The sequence below is a fragment of the Dipodomys spectabilis genome, unplaced genomic scaffold, assembly GCF_019054845.1.
Source record: "Dipodomys spectabilis isolate Male_0828 unplaced genomic scaffold, ASM1905484v1 ptg000032l, whole genome shotgun sequence".
Taxonomy (NCBI): Eukaryota; Metazoa; Chordata; class Mammalia; order Rodentia; family Heteromyidae; genus Dipodomys; species Dipodomys spectabilis.
This window is the reverse complement of record NW_024870709.1, coordinates 18,102,882-18,117,004: the sequence shown is the minus strand read 5'-3', so window position 1 is coordinate 18,117,004 and position 14,123 is coordinate 18,102,882.

Here is a 14,123-nt window from a genome sequence, read left to right as displayed (position 1 = left end):
GCCCAATGACGGGCCCCCACCCCTACCCCCCCAAAAAAGGGCCGGGCACTGGTGTAATCCTACTCTGGAGTCTCAGATCTGAGGATCGTGGTTCAAAGCCAGCCCGGGCAGGAAAGACCATGAGACTCTTATCTCCAATAAACCACTCAGAAAACCGTAAGTGGTTCTATGGCTCAAGTGGTAGAGCGCTAGCCTTGAGCTGAAGAGCTGAGGGACAGCGCCTAGGCCCAGAGTTCCAGCCCCCCAACCAAAAAACAAAAAACAAAAAAAACCCCAATGATGATGTTAAAGTAAATTGAAACTTGATATAGTGCAAAAGTAAAAATAGTAAAAATAAATAGATCCTTCAAAAATGGTATTAAAATAAATATAGAAACTTTATTATTTGCATCAAAATAAGTAATAGATATAGAAGTAAAGCAATTTACATGGAAAGCAATTAATTATCTGGAAAATCATGAACAAATGATTTGTGTACCTTGGAATGCGAAAGGTCTTTTTAACCATTAAACATAATTTAAAATAGAGTATATATGTTAGCTTCCTATCTGTATAACAAAATGCCTGAAGCAATTAATGTAGAAAATGTTTGTTTAGCTCATAGTCTTGAACCACTCTTCTCTTGACCCAGTGGTCCCATAGCTTATGGCTTTTGGTGGGGGTGCTAGATAGCAACTCTGGAGGGCAAAAACATTTTTCTCATGAGTCAGGAAACAAAGAACAATGATAAAGGGACTGGTATTACATGATCTCCTTGAATGGCACACCCACAAAGCCCCTCCTGTCAAAGGTTCCATGATATCTCAACAGTGCTGGGACCAAACATTTATACATGTGTACTCTTGTGGGGGCACTTATGCAAGCTATATATATATACATATATATGTATATATGTACACACACACACATATATATACATATATATAAAATCTGAATACCTCTACAAGAAACAGAAATTTTACAACTTAACATTTATACATATTGATAACAAAATTAATGCCAAATTTAAAAAAGATGCCTACAAATTAATATGTAATATACATATAGCATTTCTCTTAATACAATTATAAGAACACTGAGTTGCTATCAAAACTATTTCCACATTCATTGGGTATGTCACACTTGGCTAGGACTACACTAATAATACAACAGCCTCTCATATTTAATGTTCATATCAAAATAAGTTTTTTTTACAGGTTTTACCACAGCAATTTAAAAAAATAACAAAGTTACTCAAATCTCACACCACGGTTTCATCATCTTTTTTTTTTTTTGGTAGAACACACCCCTATTGGTCCAATGACAATGAAGCCAGACCCCAATCCTCTGATATGAAATATAATGAAAATATTCTCTTGGGGAAATGCTGAGGTTCCTCACTGTAAGGTTTTTTACTCCTCTGGGTCATTGTGACCCTATCTGGAAGTACAAGAGCTGGAGAGCCATTCAGCAATTAGGAACGAACATCATCATCCAGAGCTGATCAAGCAGAGGTTGAATGCAACTGCAGTATTGAAGCTACATATATCTCCTTGGTTAGTCAACTTGTGCTCGCTCACAAAGTCTGAAGAGATTGATATGTGCTCTCTTGTCTTTTGACCCAGCACAGTAGATGTGATTTATCTGTAGAAGTTGTTTTAAAGAGTACATTTCATATTAGATATCCATTTTTTTTCAATTTTTGAAACATCTTGAAGAGTTAGGGCAGCCTGATGCAATTACTAGAATTGATGTTTGCCTCTGGCCTGATTTATGACTTGCCCTAAAGCCCATAGATGGTAAGTTTGGTCTTTATTAAAATGGAGATTCGATATAATTCAATACAATACTGTATTAAACACACCAGACATATTGCCCAACTTTACCATTCTTCTGAGATGTGAGCTTATGTATTATGATTTTCACTGGATAAAAATTGGAGAAAAAAAACTGGATAGCAAGTTAATGTGTGTGTGTGTGTGTGTGTGTGTGTGTGTGTGTGTGTAGATACATACATACACACATATCATGTCAGACATCTAAATTCATTCCCATCTACCCCATTTTCTGAAATGGCTATTTTCTTGCCAAAGAAATTAAATCACCTGGGCTGGGAAGGTAGCTCAGCGGTAGAGTGCATGCCTTGCAAGCATGAAGCCTTGGGTTCGATTCCTCAGCACCACATAAACAGAAAAAGCCGGAAGTGGCGCTGTGGCTCCAGTGGTAGAGCGCTAGCCTTGAGCTGAAGAGCTGAGGGACAGCGCCCAGGCCCAGAGTTCAAGCCTCATGGCGGGCAAAAAAAAAAAAAAAAAAAGAAAAAAGAAATTAAATTACCTGCTCATTGTGTGTTCATTCATATATTTTAAAGACACAGATAGCTTTATTTCTCTACTAGAAAATTATGAGTATTATCCTTCTTATAATAGTAACTCTTCTTATAACAGTTAAGTAAGGAGTATCAACTCTATACACTTTCAAGCTCATTATTCTAACTCACATTAAAAGTTTATTAAAGTAAATTTGAAGAACGTAATTATCCAGTGTAAGTATGATGTTTTTATTCTCAAAATAATTAACAGCAAGTGAAAGACCATTGCTAATTCATTACAACTATATTATTTACTTATAAATTTAAAATACAGACAGCCCCCAAGGCCAGTTACTCTTACTAACAAATTTAATTCTCCTAAATTCTTATGATGAAGATTGATTCATATTACTTTATATGCAAATAAATTAATAAACAGATAAATCCTTCCTAATAAAAATCCATCTTCTACAGGATAGAATCAGGACTTAATGTCAGGCAATCTGATTCTACTCAGAATTTACCTCTGTTCGATTTCAAGTTATTAAAAGACTATCCTAAAGCTATGATATTATTCTCACAAAACCAGAATATCATTTTGTAACACATTTTATTTATAAGTACTGTTGATTTCTGAGGATCTAGTGTCAGAGAAAACAAATATTATAAAAATCAATTTTAAATCTCATGTGTTTATTATGCGAATTTATTTCTCATTCATCTGAACACACACTGTGAGCTTGTCACCTATGTTGCGACCCACTGGTTTTTTTTTTTTTTTTACACAGAACTTAGATACTGGCTGAGGAAAAGCACTAAAGCTGTAGTAGGCATGGTCATAGTGGGTGATGATTAATTTTAAATGTCTAGTTGAATGGGCTTTTTGGAAGATATTAAATTTAAGTCAGTGTATTTTGACTAGAAGAGTTTACCTTTCATGTGTACAAACCTCATCCTGTCAGCTAAACAAGCAAATAGATCAGAAATACCGGTCTGATTGTACAAGAGGGAATACTACAGCATGATGCTTTCAGATTTCTTTTGCACCATTGGCCTTGTTCTTGAAATGTAGTCTACTGGCTGACACAATAGATTTTGGACTCATCAGTATCCATAATTGCATGATGTAATTTTCTACATTTTTTTCTCTCTTTCTTTTCTTCTTCCTTATTTGTTCTTTTTCTCTCTTCCCCTCTTTCTCTTGTCTGTTTCTTTCTACACAGATACCATATAAGAGTACCAACGAGGAAGTAGGACAATCAAGATTGGGGACCTCAGTTTTAACCCCAAATAATATTGTAAGAATTCAAATAAGTGTAATGATGACATCACTTTCTACAATGGACATTGTTCTCTATAGTATCATGCTAGTTTCTGATGATAAAGATAAATGGCGTTCTAAATTGAGAGAGGAACATTAAAATGATTTTAAAAATCTGGTTAAGTAAAAAGATATTCCTGATCAAATGGAACATTGAGATTGTTGAGGTATATGGATTACATAGAGACTTGTGGAGGTGAGGCAATTTACCTTGTAACTTCTGGGAATGTTTCTCTCTGAGGTTGTGGGATAGAATTGAGTATCTACAATGTACAGGGCCATATTAGTTGAATTACGACCAGAGAGTAGAATGTGTTCCAGCTTGAAAGCAGTGAGAATGGAAAAATGACTGTCAACACTGAGGGACTAAGTAACACAGATCTTGAAGCTTTTATACTTTAAAATCTTCAACTCAGTTTTAAGAGTCTGTCACAATCTCCTGGAAGAAGTATGACTGGCTTTCGGGCATGATTAGACTTGTTTTGGTGTACTAGAGGAACAGCATAATTCTTCTTCAATAATTAGTAGATTATAATCATAGGTGAGAAAATATTATTAGGAACTAATGCTTACATTTCCTGTTTATGTTAACTTTCTAAGTTCTAACACATCTGAAGTAACTATTATTATAATTTTTCCAAGTTATCTATTTTCCTTTTCTAGTTATTATAATAACTCATTTTTTAGGAATCCATTGGTACACTAATCTAAGAATTTAGTGAATTAGATTTTTAAGAGAGAAGTTTATGTATAAGAAGACATATACTTGAAAATTAAAAGGAATAATTAATAAATGCTTACAGAGAAACTAATGAGTATATTTATTAAACTAAACTAAACTATTAAACTAAAGACACATTTTTACTTGTTATTCTATGAAAAATATTTGGAGGAAGGAATTTCTGAAGAATTTCTTCCAGAGGTTTATTTTGAAAGAATAGAATAAGCCAGAATATATTTATTTACATGCCATTCTAGTACTCCTAGGATATTCCAGCATTCATGATATTAAAAACCTTACTTCCTTGATCTATAAATATGGAAACCATGAGTTAGCCAGTATTTCTTGACGAAGTATTTCAACTGGATAGCATATCTAGTGGGTGTTATGATAGTGTAAGTTGTCATACTGCCTACAGTATTGTCTAGCACTGAATACCAACGGTTTCTGTTTTTTTTATTTGTTTCTTTTAACCTCTCCACCCCTTCATTTCCAATTTCTCTATGGTTGTATAGATGAGTCTGACATTAGGGTTTAGCGTTAAGCTGACTTCTTGATCCAGCTCATTAGTGTTTGTTTGAAAGAATTTCTTTGTCCAAAGCAACCTGTATGCTCTTCACTAGCAATGTCAACCTGAGTGCATGTTCTAATCTTAACGTGTTTCATTCTTCTGATCTGCACAATTATTTAAAAAAAATATATATATAGAATTTACCATGTACTGTACAAGATGTTCTAAACAGCTTGTTTTCTTTTTCCAAAAAGAAAACTTCTTAAACATCAGATTTAAGGAGCCAATGCTTTATTTTGGTGGTGCCTCATGAAGTAATGAAAGAGAAAAATACTAGTGTTCACAAAAGATAAATCATACAATGTGATGTATATCAGACTGAAGTGCTATTGCTTAGCAGGATACAGAGCCTCTGGGTAAATTATATTCACTTGGCACACAGCATTTACATGGAAGGGTTAAAATAAGAAACAACAAGGGAAAAGAGACAGTTTGGAAAGGGAAGTTATCTGGGGACTTGTCTTTTGCTGCTTCCCATGTGTTAATTTTCATTTCGATAAAGAACTGACTTTCAAAGCTCCCCTTTGTCTTCTAGCCCATGGTTTATCCCCAACGAATTCTGCAGAGATGACCAGCTACGTCTGAAATGGAAAAGGAACCACAGCACGAATTGTGAGGGCTTTTCTGACTAAAATATTGGGAGACAATTCAAGAAACCTGAGAAGGTGCCTGGAGTACTTAACACACTGAAGTAATATTTGTAAAGCACTTAAAATACCCAGTGATGGTAAATAATGTGTTAGCTGTTACTACTCTGAGACTGCTGAGGAGAATGTAAAACAAGAAAGCTTCTAACAAAGGAATTCCTTTTGATAGTGGCTCTAATGACATTCTAATTGTCCCAAGATTGTCTCTGATGTAGTAGGTTACACTGAAATATAATCACAACCCCACTTAACGAATTAGAAACACAAAGAAGGAGCTAGGAAGGGTCTTGCATCTGAGGTTTCCTCCTACAAAGGCAAGGAATAAATCCATTAAAATAATTTCAGACCAGAGTTATCTTGCATTTAGATGATGACTCGTGTACCCGGGAGAGTGGCTCACAAGAAGGAGTCAAATAATTCCATCAGGATTTTGGAGTGAATATTAGAACAATAAATGAAGAACAGCATTTGACTTTCTCCCTGTGAGTCTCCCTTTAGTAGCATCTCTTTATGGCTTTAAGGCTTGTGAGTTGCTGGAATGCATTACTGAAGAAGGCTGGAGTCATGGAATATGTCAGGGAAGGACAAACAGCTATAATTTTGTGAGAGCAAGGCACAGGGAGTTTCTAGTAAATGGAGTTCTGCCCAGAATCACAAGGTTGTACCAGATCAATGCCCTGACAGTGAGGATCATGTGGTAAATACTGTGGGATGCTTCAAGAACAAAACACTAAAGCACAGATATAAAAACAAAAATTATCTATGTTCTCTCTTTATTTTTCCCCTTGCTATCCTTTATCCCAGATCTCACTCAAAGAATTCCTCCTGCAGTTTTATCATCAGATGATCAGACTTTGGCTTTTGTTAATCTGCAATGAAAATTTTAACTATGGACCTCTGGAAGCTGACATCACAAAACTCCTTTTCTATCATTTTAACTGTACTTTTTTTTTTTTTTTTTTTTTACAAAAATACAGTTTTATTTAAATGAGTGTCACTAAAATAAAAAGAGAGCAAATGTACTGGGCTTGTGTGTTTGCATGTTAAGTGGGAATCCCTCCTTGAAGAAATTTTTGTATCGTCAAGGGATTAAACTGGCAGCTGTCAAGCTGGTCTCATGCAGACCGCAGAATTTGCTCCTCCTTCTTCATGTCCAAAGGAGATTTATGCCAGATGCCCAGAAGAAAGGACTGGATTGCAAAATCTTACAGTCAGCAAAGGGGGGAGGGTAGGTGACAGAATTAAAGAGTAGATTGCTTCAGTATTCTGAAGGACTTGAAATACTGGAAATATGTGTTCTGAACATAAATGACTTAATACATACATGGAGCTACCTTCACAGGAAAGATCCAGCATCCTTGTCTGGCCCAAGTGGAATTCAGCCTGCTAATCTTGTTTTCACTTATTTGTATCTTTTGGACTTCAGGAAAATATCGGTTCAGTTTTGAGAGGATTGTTACAGAAACCGCAGCGTTTTAATTACTTGGCTGAAATAAAGGCTGATGTGATAACCAAGAAAGGATCTTTGCTCATAGTTGACAGTATACTCTTGTGAATATCTTATATATACACGTGTGTCTTAAAACACAGGGGTGATGTAAGGGAAAACTTCTGTGAAGTTTTTTTTTTTCTCTTCTCACTGTTGTGTTTAATCTTAGATAATATTGTTTCCTATCCTGGTGTCTCTTAGCAAACAATATCTAGCAAATAAGATTTGTTTGATTTGGGGTATATATTTCAATATTTTAACGTTATGATTTCATTATCCCTATCTGTATCCATTCAAATTAAATGTGATCCTAAAAAATTCTTAACAGGTAAAAGTGAGATTATTCGGAATAGTTTGTTAACTTTACTCAATTTTAATTGATTTTGCTAACTTCATTCCTCACATTAACTAGATTCTCAGGCGAAGAAATATTTGCCCTGAGGCTTTTAGAATCTGAAGAGTTCTTGGAGTTATCAAACTTGAGATCAATTACAAGAATTAGATTTGAATCTATAAACTACTTTGGCTCAGTCATTTTAATCTGCCAATTACTAGAAGCTTAAATGATTTCTGCTTCCCTATTCACACTTATAATCTAGTATGAGTTTAACAAAGTGAAGGATATGAAACAAAGATGTCTATGGATTTTTCCATATAGAGGCACACTTTTGTGAGGTCACATACTGGTAACTTTGAGAAAACTGTTAAATGGTTGAGAAATTGCTGTTTCCACCCTCACCGGATGGAAGGGAGAGGGTTCCCACTCTGTGCTCTCTTTTCTGATACTTGTTAATTCAGTCTGCATTTCTAGACTCACTAAAAAGCAATTTTAATTACGCATTTCTGAAAATGTTTCTTTTTATTCTGAAAAGGAGTTTATTTATTTTCAGTGTTGCCGCAAATTACAGTTATTGAGGAACAGCTGCTACCTGCGCCAGGCACTCACAGTGTCAAGGTGTAAGTCACATTTAGAACGGAAGGTCATGGTCTATAGGTCACTGAGCTCCTTCCATGGAGGATATTTCACTGGTTTTCCTTTTGTTCAGGTCACATTTCATCCTACTTCTTCCCCATTTTTCTCCTTGAATGAGTGGAGAAGTATTGTAGTCTTAATTTCTTTTGACGACACAAATAACTTTCATTTTAGTTGAAACATTTATTTTTAAGTTGTCTATTCATTGTTGGCTTTTACCTTTCTCTGATTCATTCTTTTCACATGATTATTATCCTCCCAGACAGAAATATTTATAACAATTTAGAATTTATGGTGGCTGATTTTTTTTTCTTCAGGTAGAGAAATATCACTTTTCTGCAATAACCTTGAATGATATAGAGGTCACAGGATTGATTGCAACTAACAGGCATTTAATTTTAAAACAGGTGTTACAATTTAAAAATGATTTGGCTAAATTATGAAAAATAAAATACAAAAATCAAAGGTCTTAGTGGATTGTTTATCTGTCTCCCAGAAACTAGACTTGGAAAAGGCACGGCTTAAGCATACAATGTTTTAAAGGAAATCTCTGTGGCCAACTTCCATGACAGGGAAAGGTAGAAAGCAAGACTGAGAAGAGAAAGAAGCCAACAGACAATGCAGGTCTCATACACAGTCAGCCTACCCCATAGGTTTTCTAGAATATTTCAATGTCTGGTCCCTTTGGAGGTAACAAGATGACCTTGAATAGTAATACTCTGCATCTGAGTTGATTCTAGAAGTGGCAATCCTAGTCTAGACTGTATAATGTTGCGCCTTTATCAGCTGAGGCAATAAGCTTTGTTGAAGCTTATTGATAGATACTCTATCAAATCATAGAAACTCTATGATTTGATAGTTCTTTATATGTTTGATGTAGTATTTATAACTGTTTGCATATGTTCTTGAGGAGGTGTGACTATGTCCAAAGAGATCCTATTTTCCCTACTTAATTATTCCCTTAATATCCAGTCAGCCTGTTTAATAGTCTGTATGGATAGATTACCATATTGAACTTACTGGATTCTCCTATTCTACAATTACATAGGTGAGATAAACTACTGATAGAAGATTTTTCTTATATTAGCAAAATCTTTTAAATGATGAAAAAACTGCAACTTAAACTGAAGATATATGCCAATAATTTAATGTAAGAATTATTTTATTTAGTTCAACATCCATAGCCATAAAAGAAATGCAAATCAAAACAACATTGAGATATCACCTCACCCCAGTTAGAACGGCAAAAATCAAGAACTCTAACAACAACAGATGCTGGAGGGGATGTGGACAGAAAGGAACCTTACTTCATTGTTGGTGGGAATGTAAACTTGTTCAACCACTTTGGAAAGCAGTATGGAGATTCCTCAAAAGACTCCACATAGAGCTCCCCAATGACCCAGCAATCCCACTTTTGGGCATTTACCCAAATGATCACAAACAAGGCCACACTAAAGCTACCAGCACAACTATGTTTATTGCAGCATTATTTACCATAGCTAAGATATGGAACCAACCCAGATGCCCCTCAGTAGATGAATGGATCAAGAAAATGTGGTATATATACACAATGGAATTCTATGCCTCCATCAGAAAGAATGACATTGCCCCATTTGTTAGGAAATGGAAAGGCTTGGAAAAAATTATATTAAGTGAAGTAAGCCAGGCCCAAAGAAACATAGGTCCCATGGTTTCCCTTATATGCAATATCTAGTATATGTATGAGTCAAGCGGAAAAGGTCAGATAATGTGATGTTAGGAATACGATCCCTTAAATATGTATTTTAATGTTTTTTTTTTCTTTCATGCATGTCTTTCTAACGCATTTATAAGATTATTTCTTTGTTGCTTTGTATGTCCCTCCCCCACAGTGTAACCCCCGCTTTCACTATATTTGATGTCAGTATAACTTGTGGAGGAGATGAGGACAAACAAGTCGTTTAAGGATTCAGGTGGACCTGTTGCAACAATGAGAAGTACAAAATGTCATGTCAAAAATGAGCTTTACAATGTCGGTGTGGGGTGGGGGGAAGGACTGGGTGGGGGGGAGGGGGGATGCTGGGAAGGGAGGTGAAGGGTAAACAAAGGAGGAGGCTGCAATGCTTGGTAAGAAATGTATGCATTATCCTGCCCATGTAATTGTAACCCCTCTGTACAGTATGCTCTCAAATAAAATAAAATTAAATTAAAAAAAAACTAATTGAATAAAGGTGAATGACAATCAAAAAAAAAAAGAATTATTTTATTTAGTTAAAATGGTCTTGGGTAATGACTAAATGCCAGTTAAAACTGCCATTGATTAATATTACAAGGTGGGACTTTAGGAAGATGATTAGTTTCAGTCCTCATAGATGGGATTATTACTCTAATAGAATCCACAGAGAGTTGGCTGGCCTCTTCCAGAAACATTGGTACACATGATAAATGACCTCCTAGGCATAGAGTCATTCAGAACCCAAAAGTTCTTTTTTTTTCTAATATTTTTATTGTAAAGATACTGTACAGTTACATGATTAAGGTAATGAGTACATTTCCTATTGACCATTGTTACCCCCTCCTTTATTTTTCCCCTACTATCCCTTCCCTTCCCACCTCCCCAACTCCTCCCTCTCCCTCCCTTCAAGCTGTAAAGTTCGTTTTCAACATAGTGTCTTATATGTCTCATTGTTACAACGGGTCAACCTGTATCCTAGTTTCAGTATTTTGTTACTTCCCTTCCCCTCCCCAAAATTAGAAAAATATATATACAAAATGCAGGCACTAGAATCAAATGTAGTGACAACAGGGGTTATACCATGGGGGAAGAACATACAAAAGAAACAAAAAAATTACATAGTACATTAAAAACAACAGCAACAAAGATGAAAAACCTTGTTTCCCTATCTTGGGGTGCATTTTACTTAGCATCATCTTATATGATCTTGTGTACATAGTTTTTGACCTTTTCTGCTTGTCTGGTAAGATTATCCTAGACATATACTAGTTATTGCAAATAAGGGAAACCATGGGACCTATGTTTCTTTGGGCCTGGCTTATTTCACTTAATATATTTTTTTCCAAGTCTTTCCATTTCTAACAAATATGGTGGTGTCATTCCATCTGATGGAGGCATAGAATTCCATTGTGTATATTTTATTGTTTGATTTACAAAACAGGCAAAGTTTGGGCTAGGAAGATGGCTCAGTGGTAGAGTGCTTGCTTGCATGCATGAGGCCCTGGGTTCGATTCCTCAGCACCACATAGGCAGAAAAACCAGAAGTGGCGATGTGGATCAAGTGGTAGAGCACTAGCCTTGAGCTGAAGAGCTAAGGGACAGTACCCAGGTCCAGAGTTGAGGCCCCATGACCAAAAAAAAAAAAAAAAAAGCAATGTTTATATATATTTGTGAAAGGTTTAAACCTATCTGTGCATGGAAGCATAAATTTTCTCTTAAGAACTTTCAAGAGAAATAATGTAAAGATCCATAAATAATGTTGCTAAAATAATTTAAAAAAGAAATATATCTACTAAAATTCTATCTACTCTTTTCAAGATTCTAGTCTACTTATCTCTATTTTATTGAATTAAAACATAATTACTTGGCTCTAATGCCAGCTGTTTTAGGAAGATTGTATTTTAAGGCTGGCATTGGCAAAAAATAAAAAGAAAGTAAAGAAAAAGTTAGCAAGATATAATCTTAAACAACAAGCTAGGCATGGTGGTATACCTTTGTAGTCTGTAAATTGGAGGATCAAGATCTGAGACTGACCCCAGGGAAAAAAAACAACATGAGACTCTATCAAAGAGGCTGGAGATGGGAGGGACACTTGCTCAGCAAGCACAAATCCCTGAGAAAAACTTGAGTAAAGAAAAAAAAAGATAACTAAAATAGGTGTTCTTGTGATATGGAATTTTGAGTTTAACTTTCCGGTCTTTAAATAAATTCTAGTTGCTGCTTCCTGATTTTGTTTACTTATTTATTTATTTTGGTCAGTACTGGGGCTTGAACTCCCAGCCTGGGGCTCTGTTCCTGAGTTTTTGCTGTTGTTGTTGTTCAAGACTAGGGCTCTACCATTCTGAACCACAATGCCAATTCTTTCATGATTTTTTTTTTATTCAACATTATTTTGCTAAATTCCTTATGTGGTTCAGCTGTCATTGTGACTCTAAGAGGTATTCAATAATGAGTGAACATATATGATACCTCCATTCAATGAAATAATCCTACATGAACTTTTTTAGATATTAAGTGCCTAATTTTTAAATTATCGTACACTAGTTACCGAAGGATTATCATTTTAATATTTTCACATATGTACACAGTGTTTTCTCATCATACTCACCCCTTCTACCATTCTCCCTTCCTTTTCTTACCACTCCACTGTTAGATTTTCATACCTGGGATTCAACTGACTGCATTGTGTTTATCCTTGTTCATGCTTGTTTATCTTCACTCCTGGTTATCACTATTCTCCATGTGTTAAAAATAAAAAATAAACATTATTTTAACCTATGTTAAGTGTATAGTTCTATGGCTTTGTGAACATCCTAGTTGTTTCACAACCATCATCAGATCATTCCCATCCTCCACCACTGAAGTTCTGCACCGGTTAGAAACTCCCTTCTCCATACACATCCAGTAACCAACACTCCACGCTAATTTTGGTGATCCCCAGTACCTAACAGAAGTGGAGTCATACAGTACAGGGATATTATTATTTATTTCCTGACTGATGTATTTCACTTAGAATAATATCCTCAAAGTTAATTTTCATTGTATCATTTACAAAAAGTTTAAAATAAATAATATTTCATTGTTTATATGACATTAGATGCCTTTTACATTCTTTGTGGTTGCCAAGGGCTTCATTTTAGCTAATTCTAACTATATTTTAAATTCTCTACTATGTCTTACTTTTCCTTAATGGAATGACTTATTTTATTTAATGGAATGATTTGTCTCAGAATTATAATAATAATTATAGGAATGTTGCAGTGTTGCACCGAGAATTCCTAAATATCCCATGGCACATTTCTGCCCTTGATAAACTCTTTCATTAGTTTGGTTTAAAGAACAGTTTGATGTTTCCTGTGAAGTCAGCTCTTTTTTTTTTTTTTCTTCTTGCCTGTCAGGGGACTTGAACATAGGGCCTGGACACTGTATATGAGCTTCTTTGGCTCAAGGATGGTGCTCTACCACTTGAGCCACAGTGCTACTTCAGGCTTTTTTTAGTTTATGTGATGCTGAGGATTGAACCCAGGGCTTCATGCATTCTAGGCAAGGCTTCATGCATTCTAGGCAAACACTCTACCACTGAGCCATATTCCCAGCCTTGAACTCAGTTGTATAAATTAGATTCCCTTAAATGTTATCTAATTTCCCTCTTTCTCTCTGTCTGTCTCTCTCTGTCTCTGTCTCTCTCTGTCTCTCCCTCTCCCTCTCTCTGTCACTCTGTTTTTGTCTCTGTCTGTCTTTTCTCTCTCTCTCTCCTCTTCCCATCTCCACAGGATTCTATCCAGGATAGCACATTTTTATTACGATGCTTCCTAGACTATGCTAGAATGTAACTCCTACTCAGAAGCTCTATGCTTTTGAAGACTTTGGCTTTATAAAAACAGTTTTGCTGTTTTGAGTGTTTGAAGTCAGGGACTCAGGTCTTGCTGAGTAGGCACTCTACTAATTTGAACTACTCTGCTAGTCCTTTGCATTGATTATTTTCAAGACAGGGCTTGTGTCCAGGGTAGCTTTGACTGTAATCCTCCTATTTTCTTCTCTTCCCTTTTATTTTATTTATTTTGTCAGTCATTGGGCCTGAACTCTGGACCTGGGCCCTGTTCCTCAGCTCTTTAGCTCAAGGCTAGTGCTCTACCACTTGAGTTACAGTGCCACTTCTGGCTTTTTCTGCTTATGTGGTACTGAGGAATGGAACCCAGGGCCTCATGCATGCAAGCAAGCACTCTACCACTGAGCCTACCTTCCCAGCCCATTTTGCTTCTCTTTTTTACCTTTCAAGTAACTAGGATTACAGACTTAAACCATTAGAATAAACTAACATTATAGCAATTCTTTTCTAGGAGTAAGTCCATCAGAAGTTTTATTTTTATTTTTAATTTTAGTTTTTTTGATGTTTAATG